The sequence below is a fragment of the Euleptes europaea genome, chromosome 7, assembly GCF_029931775.1.
Source record: "Euleptes europaea isolate rEulEur1 chromosome 7, rEulEur1.hap1, whole genome shotgun sequence".
In the NCBI taxonomy this organism is placed as follows: Eukaryota; Metazoa; Chordata; class Lepidosauria; order Squamata; family Sphaerodactylidae; genus Euleptes; species Euleptes europaea.
This window is the reverse complement of record NC_079318.1, coordinates 97,151,667-97,171,928: the sequence shown is the minus strand read 5'-3', so window position 1 is coordinate 97,171,928 and position 20,262 is coordinate 97,151,667.

Genomic DNA, 20,262 nt, shown 5'->3' with positions numbered 1-20,262 from the left:
CCCCCTCCTGTCTGTGAGCCACAATGTCCTCCTGCATGTGCAGAGGCGTGCTCTCCCAAGGGCATGGTCCAGTGTCAATTGCAGCAGTACAAATGCCCTGTACAATGGCCACCGAAAGGGGTCCCTCGTGACCCCTGTTCTTCCAAGTGAATACCAGTGGATCTGTGCTGCAAGCAACCCCCATGTTAACCCCATGGAAAGCTCAAAGCTACAGACCCTTGAAGTGAATTCTGGATTTGTGCAGCATTATTTTCAACGCTCCTGCTTACGTGCTGAGAAACATTTCTCTGCGTGGTTTCTAGAAGTACCATCTTTGCTCTTCTTCCTCTGTCTGCTGAACTTAACATCCGTGCCCTTGGAGTATTTAACTTGCTGAATGTTCCTGCAAGCATTTTGTGAAAAAAACCAATGTATTTATGTACCATGTTATCCCGGCATTGTCTTATGCAGCTGGCTTGCCATAAACGAAAGTTACACCATGTAGCAGCTCCTTGGTTTAAGAATTATTTTGGCTCGACCTTTCTGGCAGAGTCAGAAAAGACAAAAGGAAGTATTTCACGGAGTGCATAATTCACATCTGGCATTCTTGTTTTGGGCAATTAGGACTGGTTTGGGGACGTGACCTTGGCCAAGATGACATTGAGGGGGTCCATCACTAGGGCTTCCAATTGAATCCCCTGTCCCTAGGGGACTCTGGTTCAGTGGCAGAGCCTCTGCTTGGAATGCAGAAGGTCCCCAGGTTCAATCCCCAGCATCTCCAGTTAAAAGGATCAGGCAGTAGGTGGTGTGAAAGACCTCTCTCTGCTGGAGACCCTGGAGAGCTGCTGCCAGTCTGAGTAGACAATACTGAACTTGATGGGCCGATGGTCTGATTCAGTAGCAGGCAGCTTCATGTGTTCACCCCCCACTGCCGATCAGCTGACCGGTAGGGGGACTTACTTGCAGTGGGGAAAGGCCTAGCTTGGTATGGCAGTGACACTGGCAAAAACACATGGATATCACTTCTAGTGCACAGCGAGAGTGACATCATCATGTCACCGGCATGATGGGATGCTCTGGCATTTGGGCCAAAGCTCTATGGTAAAAACAGCTTCAACCATATAGTGTTTTTTCCCAAATACCACAGTGTCCTGTGTCGCTGGTGACACAATTACATCCTTTTCAGTGCACACCGGAAGTAAGGTTGCCATCTGATCAGTGACATCACCGTCAAAATTCAATAAAATGACAGCTCCCCTTGTGAATCGTTGAACAAATGTGAAATTGCTTCAAAAATCGAAGATATCAAACATTTAATATAAATAGAACAACTTATGCAACTTGAAGTAACTAAATCATGATGACTATAACATAGCCACACTAAAGTATACAAAATCTATAATGGCCACTTCCTCACCAAAGAATTGTGGGAAAACTCAATTTCCAATGAATGCTTGCAATGGGCCTGCACAAAGTTATAGCTATTGATAGCTTTTTAAATTTTTAAATATCATCAGCATCATCATTCCTTTATTCGCATAAACACATAATACAAAATAGGGGAAAAGGAATGGAGATATTAAAAAGTGCCCTTCATGGCATAGTTAAAAGACAGTTACATCAAATAGCGCTGTTTGTTGATACTGCCATCTAATTAACCGTTTGGTGGGCTTTTAAAACAAACTTTAAAAACTGTGCCACCATCTCTAATATATGGGGTTAATGGTTATTCAATAAATAGGAAACATTAAAAAATCTGAGACTTTCTGTCTATTAACCAACAGGGGGCTTAAAAGTTCGTTACGAGATTCTGTGTAGAAACTGCAGTAAAATAAGACATGAGCAACCGTTTCAATACAATTGATGCCACAAGGGCAAAGCCTGTCAGACAGAGGAATTTTCCGAAATCTGCCTTCAAGTAGCGCAGATGGCAAAAAATTAAATCTGGCCAGAGAAATGGCTCTACATTGAGAAGGATCATACAGGTGAGATAAGTATGGGGAGGGCTGATAATTTTTTAAAATATTTATATTGCTACCCATAGCCTGCACAAAGCAATGGGCCTGCACAAAGCTATTGCAACCCATAGCTTTGCACAGGCCCATTGCAAGCATTCATGGGAAACTTGAGTTTTCTCATGAGTCTTTGGTGAGAAAGCGGCCATTACAGACTATGAAAAGTAAGTACTTTTAAAATTCTCCCGGTGGGGGGACATTTTCCAAGGTAGAGTCATCAAATTCACAGCGTAGCTGCAAGGGACTTTCCTTGCATGAACTCCAAAATTTGGTGACGTTTGGGACAGGGTGTCCAACTTTATGGGGTCCAGAAGGGATAGACCCCCTCCTCCATAGAAAAGCATTGTAAACCTTGCCATACTTTTCTATGGAGGAGGAATGACCCCTTTGGGACCCTATAAAATTGGACCCCTGACCCACTTTTCACCAAACCTCGGGGTTTATGCAAGGAGAGTCCCTTGAAGCTACCCTGAAAATTTGGGGACCCTACCTCCAAAAATCTCTCCCCTAGAGCTCATAAAATTATTCCCATAGGGGAAAGACTGGGGAAACATGAAGCCAAAAAAAGCCGAATACCAATTCAGCTGATTCAGCGATAGGGTTGTGCATATCGATAAACCCGAACCAAAAATAAACCCAAAATTAACTCTTTCAGTAAATTTCAGGTTTATCAAACACCAAAACTTGGGGATAAAGCTGAAGTTGAATGGGTGATTCCCGAAAAATCGGAATAGATATTCAGTTTTTCGGGTTCAGCTATTCGCCTTTGCTCAGAGGTAGGGCTGTTGAAAAAAAAATTCGATAGAATTCGCATTCGGCAAAATTCAGCCCGTTTTTATTCAGGCCGTGCCAAAGTCTGAACTCCCCCACTTCGGATCCCCGAAATTCGGGGGGGATCCGGAGTTCGGGGGAAAATTTGCCCCCCCCGCGCCTCCAGGGGAGTTCCCTGAAGGCGCGCGGGAGGGCCTTTAAACAGATCTGCGCCTCCCAGCTGGGAGGCGCAGATCTGTTTAAAGCCCCCCCCAACAAACCCCTCTGCGCTGTCTGCGCAGGCAGCGCAGAGGGGTTTAAAGACCCCCCGCCCGTCTTCCTGGGATTCCAGGCAAGGCTGGCGGGGGGTTGTCAAGCGCCTCTGTGCCCTCTGCTCAGAGAGCGCAGAGGGGTTTAAAGACCCCCCCAGCCTTGCCGGGACTCCTGGCAAGGCTGGGGGGGCTGCCAAGCCCCTCTGCGCTCGCTGCGCAGAGAGTGCAGAGGGATTTAAAGACCCCCCCCAGCCTTGCCGGGACTCCCGGGAATGCTGGCGGGGGGCTGTCAAGCCCCTCTGCGCTCTCTGCGCAGCGAGCGCAGAGGGGTCTAAAGACCCCCCCAGCCTTGCCGGGACTCCCGGGAAGGTTGGCGGGGGGTTGTCAAGCCCCTCTGCGCTCTCTGCCAGAGGGGCCCTTTAAGCAGGTCTGCGCCTCCCACCTGTTTAAAGGGCCCCCTCCCCGCGCCTTCATGGAAGCCCCGTGAAGGCGTGTCCCCTCGAATCTGCTCAATTTATTCGCCAAACCCCCGAAGTCAGCAAATTCGGCTCCCCTGTTTCCCGCTTTTTTTGAGTTCGGTTCGTCCGAACCAAAAAACAGCCGAATTGGGGGAAATTCAGCTTTTTTTTTGTTCGGCCCGAACCGAATCAACAGCCCTACTCAGAGGCATGGCTCTGTGCTTTCTCCCCTTTTTCTTTCTTTCTTTTGACTGGTTTTGTTAGAGCCCCATAGTTGGGGCCCTTGTGTGATGAGGATTGTGTAATCAGAGCCAACTTGGTCTGACAAACCTTCCATAGAACCATCTATACTCATCACCATTCAGTGGATTGATATGGATAAAACACAAGGTTTTTTTTAAAAAAAAGACAGGGCTTGCCCAGTCCCATCTGGAGGGATATACCCTCCAACTAAAAAGAGCCAGCTTCAACAGCTGCTGACCACCAGGCTTCCGAAGGAGATTTCTTCATCCATGCAGATGAGCAATCTCCTTCAGATAGCCCCCGTGGTTGAGACTTCGGCTGACTCTGATCTCACCCCCCCTCGAAAACCTGCTCTGAAACTGAAGATCACCCTAAGTAGATGCTTCATTTCCCCACACCATGACCATCTCTTGGAATGAGATTTTTCACAATAAAGGACTGTTCACAGGATGTCATTTGCCACCAAAAGGAATGTTTTCTGTGCCTTATTTCTCTTGCATTTAAGCCTTTTCCCTTCATTTGGAAGCTAATTTGCATGGATATCATGCAAAGCAACCCAGAAATGAAGGCAGCCCCCAGATTTTGAAGTGCCAGCCAGGCAATCGGCTCTTTCCATCAGTCTTTGGCAACGCTGAACTTTTGAACCTGAAAACTAATGGACAGCTGTGCTCACAAATGCCTGGAGGATGGGTCAACCCCTTTGCAGGCCCATAAAATTGGACCCCCGTCCCAAAGTTCACCAAACTTTGGTGACCCCCTGTAGCACACAAGGCTGCTATATCCTGTGTAGGGTTGCCAACCTCCAGGTGGCACCTGAAGATCTCCCACTATTACAATTGATCTCCAGATGACCAAGATCAGTTCCCCTGAAGAAAATGGGAGGGAGACAAGCGTTAACATCTCGGCACTTTTGCAGAGCAAGCTATAAGAAACAAAGGTAATGCTGGATAAGCTTCGAGCCAGGGTGGAGATGCTCAAAACTCTGTTAGCCAGCGTGTTTCAACCCACGCTTCAGTGTCGAATAAATAGTCTGATGATGGTGCAGATCAGCTGTTTGATAACACCTGGTTTCCTCCTTTTGATAACACCTAGTTTAATCTGTAGAGCCAGAGTGGTGTAGTGGTTAAGAGTGGCAGACTCTAATCTGGAGAACCGCGTTTGTTACCCCACTCCTGCACATGAAGCCAGCAGGGTGACCTTGGACAAGTCAAAGTTCTCTCTGAGCTCTCTCAGCCCCACCTACCTCACAAGGTGTCTGTTGTGGGGAGGGGAAGGGAAGGCGAACCAAACCCGGTTCTCCAGATTAGAGTCCACGGCTCTTAACTACTACACCACCCTGGCTAGGTACTATGGCCTACGCGACTCTGTTGCTGCCTAGCTCCGTAAGTGTGCTCCAGACTAGGTAGTTCCTATACCACTCAACATATCATGGTTAAAAGTGCATGCTTTGTTTCAGCTCTGTTTGAGATTTCTGAATGTTTCCAGATTTCGGTAGTCCAACCCCTATAGCACTGTTCATTGGATGTCCCCTCCTATTGATTGTACTTAACTCACTATGTGATCCACTTTGAGTCTCAGTGAGAAAGGTAGACTATTAATAACAAGAACAACAACAATAACATAAGAGCATAATAAAAGCCATGCTGGATCAGATCAAGGTCCATCAAGTCCAGCAGTCTGTTCTCACAGTGGCCAACCAGGTGTCCTCGAGGAAGCCCACAAACAAGACGACTGCAGCAGCATTGTCCTGCCTGTATTCCACAGCACCTAATAGAATAGGCATGCTCCTCTTAGACTGGAGAGAATAGGCCCGAACATAAGAACATAAGAAAAGCCCTGCTGGATCAGGCCAAGGCCCATCGAGTCCAGCAGTCTGTACACACAATGACCAACCAGGTGCCTCTAGAAGCCCACAAAGAAGATGACTGCAGCAGCGTTGTCCTGCCCGTGTTCCACAGCACCCAATATAATAGGCATGCTCCTCTGAGACTGGAGTGGAGAGAATAGGCATGTAGATAAGAACATAAGAAAAGCCCTAATGGATCAGACCAAAGCCCATCGAGTCTAGCAGTGTGTCCACACAGTGGCCAACCAGGTGCTTCTAGGAAGCCCACTAGCAAGACGACTGCAGCAGTATTATCCTGCCTGCATTACAACCACCTCATGTAACAGGCATGCTCCTCTGATCCTGGAGAGAATAGGTATTCGTCATGACTAGTATGCATCATGACTTGTGCTCTCTTCGGCAGTACATATACTAAAATTGGAGCAATACAGAGAAGATTAACAACAGCAACAATAACTGGAGATGCCAGAGACTGATAATGAGTCATTCGAAGCATACACCCCCAACCCATGATTTCCCAAACCCTGGTTTTATACACCCTGCTTTATATCCAATCCTGGCTACAATTCAGCCATTGCGGTGTAGTGGTTGGAGTGTCAGACTATGATCATGGAGAACCAGGTTCGAATCCCCACTCTGCCATGAAAGCTCACTGGGAGATCTTGGGCCAGTAATACTGTCTTGGCCTAACCTACCTCACAGGGTTGTTGTGAGGATAAAATGGAGGAGAGGAGAATGGAGAGAAAGGCAGGAGAGAATCAATAAATAAAAATAACTAAGTTCAGATCTATCATACTTTTTTTAACCTTCCCTTTCTCCAAAGAGCACAGAGTGGTGTACAACTTTTTTTTTTATTTTCACTTCGCAACAACCCTGTGAGGTGGCTTAGGCTGAGACCAAGTTGCTGGTCCATGCGCCTCAAGATTCATGGAAAAGTGGGAATTTGAACCCAGGCCCCTCCTCCCTCAGTCCAACACTCTAACCACTGTACCACACTAGGTCTCAGAGAAAATGCTCAACCAATAACTGCGTCAACCCGATCATGGCTACGTCTGTGTAAAGCGGGACTGAAAATCGTGGGATTTCAAAAGAGAGCCACTAGATGGCGGAGATGAGCAACTGAAGTGATGTTGTCGGGTTCTCCTGGATTCAGGTAAATTTGGTACTTCATGATTTGCTGATAGAAGACCAAGGAGTGAAATGCATCCAAAGGGTTTGGGGAAATCTCCCTGCAAATGAGAAGTCTTCCCTTCAGAGCCGAGGCATGTTATTTGGCAGAGTAAAGTGGACTCTTCAACACCATGCCCAAGTACTTGAAGGGCTGTCATCTAGAGGAGGGTGCCGAGTTGTTTCCTGTTGCCCAAGAAGGTCGGACCAGAACCAACGGGTGGAAATTAAATCAAAAGAGTTTCCGTCTAGACATTAGGAAGAACTTTCTAACAGTTGGAGCGGTTCCTCAGTGGAACAGGCTTCCTCGGGAGGTGGCGAGCTCTTCTTCCCTGGAGGTTTTTAAGAAGAGGTTAGATGGCCATCTGTCAGCAATGCTGATTCTGTGACCTTAGGCAGCTGATGAGAGGGAGGGCATCTTGCCCATCTTCTGGTCACTAGGGGTGTGGAGGGGGGAGACAGTTGTGAATTTCCTGCATTGTGCAGGGGGTTGGACTTGATGACCCTAGTGATCCCTTCCAACTCTATGATTCTATGATTCGATGACCTTTAGGATATACCTTAAGCAGGGACTGGGAGCAAAAGGAAAGCAGGAAAAGATGGCCCCTACCTGCCAGGTAAGCCTCAAAGGGCAGAACATTCCAAAAATGAGGTGCTAATACTGAAAAAACCCTTGTCTGTAGTCATCACCCACCTCACCTCTGAAGGCGGGGGCACAGAAGGCAGGGCTTATGAGGAAGATCATCACTAGGGTTGCCAACCTCCAGGTGAAGCCCCTCCTTTCCTCAAACCCCACCCTCCTCAAGCTCCGCCCCCCAAATCTCCAGGAATTTCCAAGTCCAGAGCTGGCAGCCCTAATCATAACTCGTGGGCTGGACAGTACAGGAAGAGATGGTCCTTTGAGTACCCTGGAAACAAGCTCATTTTGGCCTTACAGGTCAGAACCAACCTTTTGAATTGCACCTAGGGTTGCCAACCTCCAGGTACTAGCTGGAGATCTCCTGCTATTACAGCTGATCTCCAGCCGATAGAGATCAGTTCACCCGGCGAAAATGGCCTCTTTGGCCATTGGACCCTATGGCATTGAAGTCTCTCCCCTCCCCAAACCCTGCCCTCCTCAGGCTCCGCCCCAAAACCTCCTGCCAGTGGTGAAGAGGTGGCAACCGATCCATCTAGTCCAGCATCTTGTCTCACACAGCAGCCAACCGGTTTCTCTGGAGGTCCAGCAACATGGCACAGAGGTCGAGGCCTTCCCCTTATGTTGCTTCCTGGCACTGGAATTCAGATGTTGACTGCCTCTGAACATGGATGTTCTCTTCAATCACCATGGCTAGTTGCCACTGATAGATCTCTCCTCCATGAATATGGCTAAGCCCCTTTTAAAGCTGGCTGTGCCTATGGCCATCACTACATTACTACCTCTGAATGTGGAGGCTCCTTTAGTAGGGTTGCCAACTCCGGGTTGGGAAATACCTGGAGATTTTTGGGGTGGAGCCTCAGGAGGGCGGGTTTTGGGGGAAGAGAGGTACTTCAATGAGGTATAATGCCATGGAGTTCATGGACTGGCCATTTTCTCCAGGTGAACTGATCTCTGTCACCTGGAGCTCAGTTGTAATAGCAGGAGATCTCCAGCCACCACCTGGAGGTTGGCAACCCTATCCTTTAGCCACCATGCCTAGTGGCCACTGACCAAGTGCACAAAGAGCAGCATGTTAGGAAAGAGTTCAACAGATGAAGAAACTGTGATACGGAGAAATTGTTAATGGGCAAAGTGTCCGGGGCTAATTTGCGCAAAACGCCCATGTCAGCTCTTCAGATTCATTTAATAATATGGCAAATGCCATTAAAAACATTCTTATCAGATACAGAATTAAAATTGGGGAATATACAGTAACTATAACTATAGGATATATGATTCATAGACAGTTTATACAATTTAAACAGATCTCAAATTAATAAAATATTTTCCATTTTAAGTTGAGTCATCAAGCCCCAGCTTTGTCTGACAGATCTTATATACTGCAGCACAGAATTTAGCTACTTGCTTCACCCTCTGGTATGATCCTTCCCATTGGAGACTCCTCAGTCCCCCTTCCTCAGAGCGATCCTTTATTAGATTAAGGAGAGTGGAAATGAGCGTGTATTGGACTTCCAGCCAGTGTGGTGTAGTGGATAAGAGCGGTGGAATCTGACCTGGGGACCCAGGTTTGAATTCCCCACTCCTCCACATGAGCAGCGGAGGGTCAACTGGATTTGTTTCCCCACTCCTACACATGAAGCCAGCTGGGTGACCTTGGGATAGTCACACCTCTCTCAGCCCCACCTTCCTCACAGGATGTCTGTTGTGGGGAGGGGAAGGGAAGGTGATTGTAAGCTGGTTTGATTCTCCCTTAAGTGGTAGAGAAAGTCGGCATATAAAAACCAACTCTTCTTCTTCTTCTTCTTCTTCTTCTTCTTCTTCTTCTTCTTCTTCTTCTTCTTCTTCTTCTTCTTCCTGATAGAAAGGGCACCTGAAAAAGACACGTGCAGTCAATTCAATTTCGCCTGACTTTCAGGGACTTCCCCATTCTGATCTTGGTAATCTTTTAAATCTGCCTTTGCTTGATCAATGTTCAGCTCTCACAGGGAATGGGTGGAGAATCCTAAACTTGCGCATGTCGTCTCTTTGTCATCTGTTCTCATTCCCAGAGCAGGGTGGCAATTAACCCAAAGAGAAAGAAGGAACAGTTAGGTGTGCCCAGACGCAATTGCCAAAAGCTTCTTTTCTCTTTTGCGCTCTGAAATGGGTTCAGCCCTGTTCCAGAATGCCAAAGGAGTCACCCACAACCGAGACGGGCAGAAGAGTCAAAAGTTTGCAGCCTTCTTGAAAAGAGAAACAACAGCCAGAATCTTACAATGAGAAGACACCACCCTAGGGCACTTATATCTTTTGGTGAGGTGAAGGAAGGGTAATGATTGCTAAATGGACCCTCCGCATTCAGAGGCAGTATACCTCAAAATAGCAAATGTTGGGAACGTGCTGCAGGAGATGGTTGCGTGGTCCATCTACGCCGGCTCCCGATTTGTTTCCAGGCACAACTGAAAGGGCTGGTGTTGACCTTCGAAACCTTATAAGGTTTCGGATTGACGTACTTGAAGGACCGCTCACTCCCTTATGAACCTGCATGAGCAGTAGGGTTGCCAACCTCCAGGTACTGGCTGGAGATCTCCTGCTATTACAACAGATCTCCAGCCGACAGAGATCAGTTCCCCTGGAGAAAATGGCCGCTTTGGCAATTGGACTCTATGGCACTGCCATAGAAGTCCCTCCCCTCCCCAAATCCTACCCTCCTCAGGCTCCACCCCAAAAACTTCCTGCCAGTGGCAAAAGGGACCTGGCAACCCTACTGACCAGTCATCTTTTGAAGCTCACCTTCGGGTGCCTCCACCTTCTGAGATTATGACAGTGACAACCCAAGGGAGGGCCTTCTTGGTCATGGCACCAAAACCCAAAAATTCTCATCCCAGGGATATTAGCTATCCCTTCTGCTGCCATCTTCCACCAGTGAGTGAAGACTTCTTTTGTTCGTTTATCATTCCCTCAGTGATCCCTCCTCCCTGCCCAATATTTTAATATTATGTCTTTGTATGCCTTTTAGCGCAGATTTTAATTGGAAGAAGAAGAAAAGTTGGTTTTGATATGCCGACTTTCTCTACCACTTAAGGAAGAATCAAACCAGCTTACAATCACCTTCCCTTCCCCTCCCCACAACAGACACCCTGTGAAGTAGGTGGGGCCGAGAGAGCTCTAAGAGAGCTGTGACTAGCCCAAGGTCACCCAGCTGGCTTCATGCAGAGGAGTGGGGAAACAAACCCTGTTTACCTGATTAATGTCTGCCACTCACGTGGAGGAGCGGAGAATCAAACCGGTTCTCCAGATTAGAGTCCACCACTCCAAACCATTGTGTTAATGATATGTAGTTTTAGTTGGTTTGAATGGCTTTACAATGTGATTTTATTATGAATGTTTTAAACGGTCAGAGGCATGGGTGGCCCTTGTGAGGACAGAAAGCCAGAATATACATTTTGTAAAATACAAGAAGAAGAGTTGGTTTTTTTATGTTGACTTTCTCTTCCCTAAGAGAGCTGTGACTAGCCCAAGGTCACCCACCTGGCTTCATGTGTAGGAGTGGGGAAACCAACCTGGTTCACCAGATTAGCCTCCAGCGCTCATGTGGAGGAGGGGGGGGATCAAACCCTGTTCTCCAGATCAGAGTCCACTGCTCCAAACCAACACTCTTAACCGCTACACCATGCTGGCAGAACTGTGGAAACAAAATATTCTACTCTTAAAGACCCCCCTGGGCCAACTGAAAGACCCCCTACTCTCATATGTACCTACTCGCAAGTTAAACTCTGAAACGATGCCGTGATCCCCCATGTTTGGAGGTTGCTGTTTTATTCTAGTTGTGTTGCAAAGTACGTTTTACATGCTGCAACTTATTGGCTAGAATCATAGAATCACAGAGTTGGAAGGGACCATACAGGGCATCTAGTCCAACCCTGTGTTCAATGCAGGATCGGCCTAGAGCATCCCTGACTGTTTGTCCAGCCGCTGCTTAAAGACTGCCTGTGAGGGGGAGCTCACCACCTCCCAAGGTAGCTGATTCCACTGTCAAACAACTTTTACCCTAATTTTTTTCTTCAAATATCCAGCCAGTACCTTTCCACATGTAATTTATACCCATTATTGTGAGTCCTACCCAACAGGAACAGCTCCCTGCCCTCCTCGAAGGGACAGCCCTTCAAATACTTCAAGGGAGCAATTATGTCCCTCCTCAACCTCCTCTTCTCCAGACTAAACATTCCCAAGTCCCCCAGCCTTTCCTCATAGGGCTTGGTCTCCAGGCTCCTGATCATCCTTGCTACTCTGCACCCACTCGATTCTGTCCACATCCTTCTTGAACAGAGGCCTCCACAACTGCACACAATACTCCAGGTGTGGCCTGACCAATGCAATGAACAGCGGAACCATGACATCTTGCGATTTGGTGGTTATGCCTCTGTTGATAAACTGCAAGATAGCATTAGCCTTTTTTGCTGCTGCATCACACTGGCTGCTCATATTTAACTTGCTGTTCAGTTGCTTTTTAATTTCTTTTAGCCACTGCTGTATGTTTTGATGACTGCCGGGTGCCACCCCAAACATCTGATGGAGAGTCCAGCTGGCAAGGATTTTAAAGGAAATAATACAAATATGCATGTGAAACCAAGCCACAAAAGAACATCCTCATGGAGCTCGTGCAAAGAGAAAATAAGAAAACAAACTGTTTCAATCAGCTTCATATAGATTTATTGATAATGCTTTTGTCAGTTGATTGCAAATTCCTCCGAGGAAGGAAAGGGAAAGACAAAGAAGAAAAGAGACTATGGTCGTTTATGCATGGGAGTTTTACCTGAGGTCCGTGGCTCGCTGGACCCACACTTTCCTGTTGGGAATCTCTGTACCAGCAGTCTCCAAGAGCAAATCAAGTCCCACCCCTTTAAATGCTGCTTTGTAATTGGCTTACTTGTAGTGCTTACTGTGAGAGAAAGCCCGCCCCCAAACCCAACTGCCACATAAAAAAGCATTTTAAAATAAAAAAAAGAGCAATCTGAAAGGAGGGGAGAATCCAAGCCTCGGTTTTAAAGAGCTTTTCTTCTGCTCAGAAAGAGCTCTGAGGAAGCAGGAAGTATTTGAATCTCCGCCTCTGCACATGCTGCTTTGTAATTGGCTGTGAGCAAAAACAAGCTTGCATGTCCCGTGCTTTGCCTTCTCCTGGAGATCTCACCCGGGCTTTGCTCAGGGAAGATAGAAGAATTGGGTTAACAGAGGAATGGGAAGACCAGGACATTGTGAGGGCTGGCAGCGAGGTTATCTCTAATGGATGGACAACTAATGCAGAACTACAAGGAACAACCGCAACAGACTGGGGTGAATGTGAGTGAATGTACCCATGCATAAACCACCCATGTCTCCAATTGCAATTGAGAAGGAACAATTAAAAACCCATTGGGTATGTTTAAGCCTTTCGGAAGGTATAAAATAATCCTTGGGGTGCTGGTCTTAAATATTTAATTAGCAGAAGCAGGCTCGAAAGTATTAAAGTAATGTAATACCGAGTACAGAAATGTGGCTAACACACAGGAGAACCCACCAAAACAGCATGAAGTTGGGAGATTGACCTCATGAGCATTTATTGGTATGCTTTCATCCCTTGGTGACCAACTCTTCCAAGGAAGCTAGCATGGTTTGGGTTGTTGGGTGCCATGGTAGTGGTGGTTTTGATGAGGTCCTCTGCCTTGGCCTGATGAACACTGGGATGGACATCCCCTTTATCTATGGCATGGTCTACCAGTTGATCCTTGGTAAGCTGGAGGTGGGCTTGGCCTTGAGCATCCTGATGATGGAGCTGGATTTGACCATCCTGGAGCTGGGCTTGGCTTTGAGCATCCTGAAGATGGAGCTGGATTTGACCATCCTCGAGCCGGGCCTGGCTTGGAGCATCCGGAAGATGGAGATGGATTCAAGTATCCTGGAGCTGGGCCTGGCTTGGAGCATCCAGAAGATGGAGATGGATTTGAGTATCCTGGAGCCGGGCCTGGCTTTGAGCACCCTGAAGGCTGACAGGGGTTGGCATGGGATGATGATGAGCATGTTGAAGGCTTGAATGGGTGAGACTGCTGGTGAGACATTTTCTCTGGCTTTGGGGAAGTCCTGGAGGGAAAACAAAACAAACAAATTAGATGGATGGATATAGATGGACAGACAGACAGACTGTCTGTCAGACCAACAGTTTCCTATACATAGCTGGCCTTGAATCTCAAGAAAAATATCACAGCGAGTTTTTAAACATCATCTTGATATTAGACACTTCCACATTGTTCTTTCTCTGTGTTAAGTGCCATCAAGTCGCTTTCGACTCATGGCGACCCTATGAATCAGTGTCCTCTAAAACATCCTATCTTTCACAGCCTTGCTCAGATCTTGCAAATTGAGGGCCTGGCTTCCTTTATAGAGTCCATCCATCTCTTGTTGGGTCTTCCTCTTTTCCTGCTGCCTTCAACTTTTCCTAGCATGGTTGTCTTTTCCAGTGACTTTTGTCTTCTCATAATGTGACCAAAGTACGATAGCCTCAGTTTAGTCATTTTAGCTTCTAGGGTCAGTTTTGGCTTGATTTGATCAAGAACCCACTTATTTGTTTTTTTTGGCAGTCCACTCTCCTCCAACACCACATTTCAAAGGAGTCTACTTTCTTCCTATCAGCTTTCTTCAATGTCCAGCTTTCACACCCATACATAGTAATAGGGAATACGATGGCATGAATTAAGCTGATCTTGGTTGCCAGGGACACATCCTTACACTTCAGAATCTTTTCTAGCTCCTTCATGGCTGCCCTTCCCAATCTCAATCTCCTTCTGATTTCTCGGCTACAGTCTCCCTTGTGGTTGATGATGGAGCCAAGGAATAGAAAGTCTTAAACAATTTCAATTTCCTCATTGTCAGCCTTAAAGTTGAGTAATTCTCCTGTAGTAATTACTTTTGTCTTCTTGACATACAAAATCTCAAATAAGTAACAAAGTGCCCTGGGCCTGTCTCAATCTACATGCTACAACTTGGAGCTATATTGCCTTCAGAACTCCAAGATCCCAAATCCTAGACATATCTTGTAATGGCCAAAAAGAGGGAAGCATCTCAGGGAAAGTCTGCATTCATGGTAGACCATATGCCTGGCATGCAGAAGGCCTGAGGTGCTGTCCCTGGCACCTTGAGGTAACAAGAAAACTCATAAAACAAATACTAGAAAGAGGCTGAAGAACAGTTGGAATGCGTTTGGCACCCAGAAAACTGTTGTTTACATCTGTAAGCTTGTCCAGTTCTAGCATGTCCCTCAAATATACCAAAAAAACTCTATGGAAACCACAGAGTTTTTGGAGGAATATGCTAGATCATTCCCATCACTTCTGGGGTTTGACGGGGATGCTCTAGCACTGTCCTCCAAAAACTCTATGGTTCCCCCCCCCCCCACACACACACACCAAAGCTTCCGCCGAAGGCAAGAGGGGGACATGGCAACCCTATAGATGAAGCCTTATTTTTCTTTTTTCTTTTTCTTCCCATAAGAACATAATAAAGGCCATGCTGGATCAGACTGAGGCCCATCAAGTCCAGCAGTCTGTTTACACAGTAGCCAATCAGGTGCCTCAAGGAAGCCCACAAGCAAGATGACTGCAGCAGCATTATCCTGCCTGGGTTTTACAGCACCTGATATAATAGGCATCCTCCTCTGATCCTGGACAGGATAGGTATGCATCATAAGAACATAAGAAAAGTCCTGCTGGATCAGACTGAGGTCCATCAAGTCCAACAGTCTGTTTACACAGTGGCCAACCAGGTGCCTCCTGGAAGCTTACAAACAAGATGACTGCAGCACCATCCTGCCTGTGTTCCAAAGCACCTCATATAATAGGCATGCTCTTCTGATCCTGGAGAGAACAGGCATGCATCATGACTAGTATCCATTTTGACTAGAAACCATGGATAGCGTCACCTCCATGAACATCTCCATGCCCTTCTTAAAGCCTTCCAAATTCAGCCATTGAAAAAGGTGTGGTGGTTGTGCCCCCCTTGGCTCCAGTTTATGCCTGGTGATTAGGTGGACAATGGTGGGCATGGGGCACAATTACCTGGCGGTATCCTGCCATAAGCAGGCAAATGGAACCCCATCACTGGTGTTTATATGAAACTCATAAAAACATATTCAGCATGAAGAAAATAGCACAAAATGTGTTTGTTTCTGCAAGAAAGAACACATGAACACATGAAGCTGCCTTACGCTGAATCAGACCCTTGGTCCATCAAGGTCAGTGTTGTCTATTCAGACTGGCAGCAGCTCTCCAGGGTTGCAGGAGGAGGTCTTTCCCATGACCTACCACCTGATCCTTTTAACTGGAGATGCTGGGGATTGAACCTGGGACCTTCGGCATGCCAAGCAGATGCTCTCCCACTGAGCCACAGTCCCTCACATGAAGCTGCCTTACAGTGAATTAGACCATTGGTCCATCAAAGTTACTCTTGTCTACTCAGACTAGCAGCAGCTCTCCAGGGTCTCAGGCTAAGGTCTTTCACATCACTGACCTCCTGATCCTTTTAACTGGAGATGCGGGGCATTGAGCTTGGGACCTTCTGCATGCCAAGCTGATGCTCTACCTCTGAGCTACAGCCCCTCCTTAGAAATGCCAGGGATGAGAAGGTTAATAGCATTGTTCACTCAACCAATACTTCCACACCAGGTCCAACTAAAACTGCATATGTCAAAGCTATTGTCTTCAGCGAGCAACGTTTAGCTCCTGGTTGGCGATTGTGTGAACAGACTGCTGGACTTGATGGACCTTGGTCTGATCCAACATGGTCTTTCCTATGTTCTTAATATGAGAACATGTCCCACTGAAATCAGGGGACCTCAAGTTAGGAATAGCTTAGTCCTGTTGTATTACCATCTTATGATAAATGGTAACCATTTATGAATGGCCTTCACTAAGAAGCCAATAACTCAAAGGAAGTATAACAAAGAGTCCACTCACCTAGCACAAGATGTCAACACTGATGAATGGAGAAGAATGGCTTGGTGTACAAGGAGAGGAAAGGCCTTTTATGGGTCCTCCAACGTCCGACTTCCAACCCGTCCAGGAAACAGACATGAGTCGACAGTGACTTCAGAGTGATGTACGTGGAATCCACCCTACTATCACTGATATCCCTTTCTGGACGGTATAAGCTATACTTTTCGAGGAAACAGCCCTTTTCTGGAACAACGTGTCCAATTTAATCCGAGACCAAATCCTACGTGCCAGAAGTCAGAAGGAACAGACAGGGGTCCAGTGATTGATGGCGGAAGTTAATGACAGAGTAGGAATGCCAGCAGGCTGCCAAACTCAGAGCTGAACCCAGATTTAGGGAATCTCTCATCTCAGTCACATCACATTGGACTGGCATCTTGCCTGTCCTGGTCCAACAAGTATAGAACACTTAGAAGGAAATTAATATGCATCTGGACCAGATAGGTCTGTCCTTGCTGAATAGGGTTGCCAACCTCCAGGTTCTAGCTGGAGATCTCCTGTTATTACAATTGATCTCCAGGTGATAGAGATCAGTTCCCTTGGAAAAAATGGCCGCTTTGGCCATTATTCAAAAATAATGTCTTAGTGCATATAAGCACTTTATATGAACTCCAAGGAGATTAAGGGATCAAAAAGGGCATTTTGGCACGTCAGCCACGGTTAGTATTTGGATGGGAGACCACCAAGGAATACCAGGGTTGCTGTGCAGAGGAAGGCACTGGCAAACCACCTCTGTTAGTCTCTTGCCATGAAAACCCCAAAAGGGGTCGCCATAAGTCGGCTGCAACTTGAAGGCACTTTACACACACATACGCAGAGTGCAACTTGACCGCAGCCTCTATAGGAAATGGACAAGAAGCACGAACCATGGAGACTCCGGCGGGAGCCTTATGAACCGATCGGATATGGACTTTACTGAAGATTGGTAAAGTGCTTATATGCACTAAGACGTTATTTTTGAATTAGTTAAATAGTGGTGAATGAAACCTGTATGATTTTTTAAACACTATTATGTTACTTTTGATTAACTAAATATTGGTGAATGTAACCTGTATGATTTATGATACACTTTATGGAACAGTGAAAATTATATTTTGTATGGTCTATGTATATAAATTTGTGCAATACTGGAAAATTGATTTATAGACTATGGGTTTCTGTTGTACTATTGAAAATTATTATAAGAAAAATTGAGCAAGAGTGCTGTTTAACTAGTGAATATCTATTCCAGCACCAGTAGTGTGTACTTAGTGATATATATCCAAGTACCTGGGGGTTGGCAACCTTAACTCCACTCTAGGTATCTGGGAAGCATTTAACTGACTGCAACTGACCTTGCAGTAGTAGTGAGTTATGCCCACAAACTTGGAGCTGGCTTCCAAAACATGTGCCAAACTGGATGACGGGTTTGTAAGAATTATATCAACCATTGTATAATCATCTGTCAGGACTCCAATTAAACTGGATATGTTGTTCCTGCAATGGCTTTTTTTCCCTAAAAAAAAAAAAAAATAAAGAACAGAAAAGCCCAAGAAGGTGACTAAAAGCCTATCAAAGCTGGAGGGTGTATTTTACTTATGTCAGTCTTAATTCATGATTCGTCATCGTCTTAATTTCCTGGATGAGTTGGTGGTTGGAAAGCCTATAAAAGGCCTTTCCTCACCACATTCTCCAAACCATTCCTCTCCTTCGCCACACAGCCGTGTTGATATTTGGAGCTGGGTAAGTTGACTCTTGGTTATACGGCCTCTTTATCGGGCGGTTCCCTTTTTGGTAGCTTCTCGATGGTGGAAAGGGCCGTCAAGTCACGATTGACTTATGGAGACCCTGTAGATTTTTCAAGGCAAGGGATTTTCAGAGGTGCTGAGTCATTGCCTGCCTCTGCATGGCAACCTTGGAGCTGGGTATGTTTAGCCGGAAGAGGAGAAGACTGAGAGGTGATATGATCACCATCTTAAAGTACTTGAAGGGCTGTCATATAGAGAAGGGTGCCGAGTTGTTTTCTGTTGCCCCAGAAGGTCGGACCAGAACCAACGGGTTGAAATTAAACCAAAAAAGTTTCCATCTAAGCATTAGGAGGAACTTTTTAACAGAGCGGTTCCTCAGTGGAACAGGCTTCCTCAGGAGGTGGTGGGCTCTCCTTCTCTGGAGGTTTTTAAGCAGAGGCTAGATGGCCATCTGTCAACAATGCTGATTCTATGGCCTTAAGCAGATGATGAGAGGGAGGGCATCTTGGCCATCTTCTGGGCATGGAGTAGGAGTCACTGGGGGTGTGGGGGAAAGTAATTGTGAATTTCCTGCACTGTGCAGGGGGTTGGACTAGATGACCCTGGCTGTCCCTTCCAACTCTATGATTCGATAATTCTATTCTATGATTCTACAACTTCCTTGTTTGCCTCCATTCAAGCACTAACCAGGAGTGGCCCTTCTTAGCCAGTGTGGTGTAGCGGTTCAGAGCAGTGGTTTGGAGTGGTGGCCTCGGAACTGGAGAACCGGGTTCCATCCCCCACTCCTCCACAGGAGTGGTGGAGGCTAATCTGGTGAATACTCTCAGCCCCACCAACCTCACAAGGTGTCTGTTCTGTATAGAGAGGAAGGGATGGTGATTGTAAGCCAGTCTGAGACTCCTTAAAGGCAGAGAAGGATGAAGGAGCTGGAAAAGATTCTGAAGTGTAAGGATCACACTAGTCAGAGAGTTCTATCAGGCTGGGGCCAAAGCCAAAAATGCTCTGCAAATTAACTGCAGTTAATGCCCATTGCATGACTTTTCAGTTAGACTTAACCATCACAAACTTCAGCTGGATTGGACCCATTATAATGGTGTTGATTCAACCTGAGGCTGGAAGAACCTAAGTGGCTCCAGGGTGGAGGAAAGCTTCAAACCTTGCTCAGTGGAATGGTAGGATAGTGGTAGGATCCAAGACATTATAATCATAATAGTTGGTTTTTATATGCCAACTTTTCTTACCACCTAAGGAAGAATCAAACTGGCTTACAATCACCTTCCCTTCCCCTCCCCGCAACAGACACCCTGTGAGGTAGGTGGAGTTCAGAGAGTTTGGAGAGAACTGTGACTAGCCCAAGGTCACGCAGCAGACTTCATGTGGAGGAGTGGGGAATCAAACTCTGTTCTCCAGATTAGAGTCCACCACTCTTAACCACTACACCATGCTGGCTCTTCATTACTCAGCAAGTAATGAAATCGTGAATATCACTACCAACGGATGTAGTGATGGCCAGTAGCATAGATGCCTTTGGAAGGGAATTAGGCAGATTCATAGAAGATCCATCAGTTACTGCTAGCCATGGCCTCTAAAGGGAACCTCCAAATAAATATCTGACAGGGGCAGGGAAAGGCCTTGGCCTTTGTGCCCTCTTTGTGGGCCCCCCAAGACCATTGCTTGTCCATTGCATGAAACATAGGGCTGCCTGGTTCCATCTTGCCACCGGTGGGGGGTAAGGGTTGTAGGGTTGCCAGCTCAAGGTTGGGAAACTACTGGAGATTTGGGGAGGACTGGGACCTCTGTGGGGAACAATGCCATAGAGTCCACCCTCCAAAGCATCCGTTTTGTCAAGCAGAAGGACTAGGGCTCTGATCTGGACGGCCCAGGCTAGCCTGATCTTATCAGATCTCTCAAGCTAAGCAGAGTTGGCCCTGGTTAGTATTTGGATTAGGGTTGTGCAAAACAACAACATCGCTAAATTTCATTAAAATTTTGGTAATTTTTTTCGGCCCAATTTTTTTGGGTAAACCCAAAATAAGATGAATATCCATACAGGAAAATATAGGTATTTGGCTTATTTTGGGGTTTCCTGAAAAATTCGGGCCCATTATAGTCAATGGGAATTATTATTGAAGCTCCTGGGGGGCATTTTGGGAGGTAGAGTTCCCA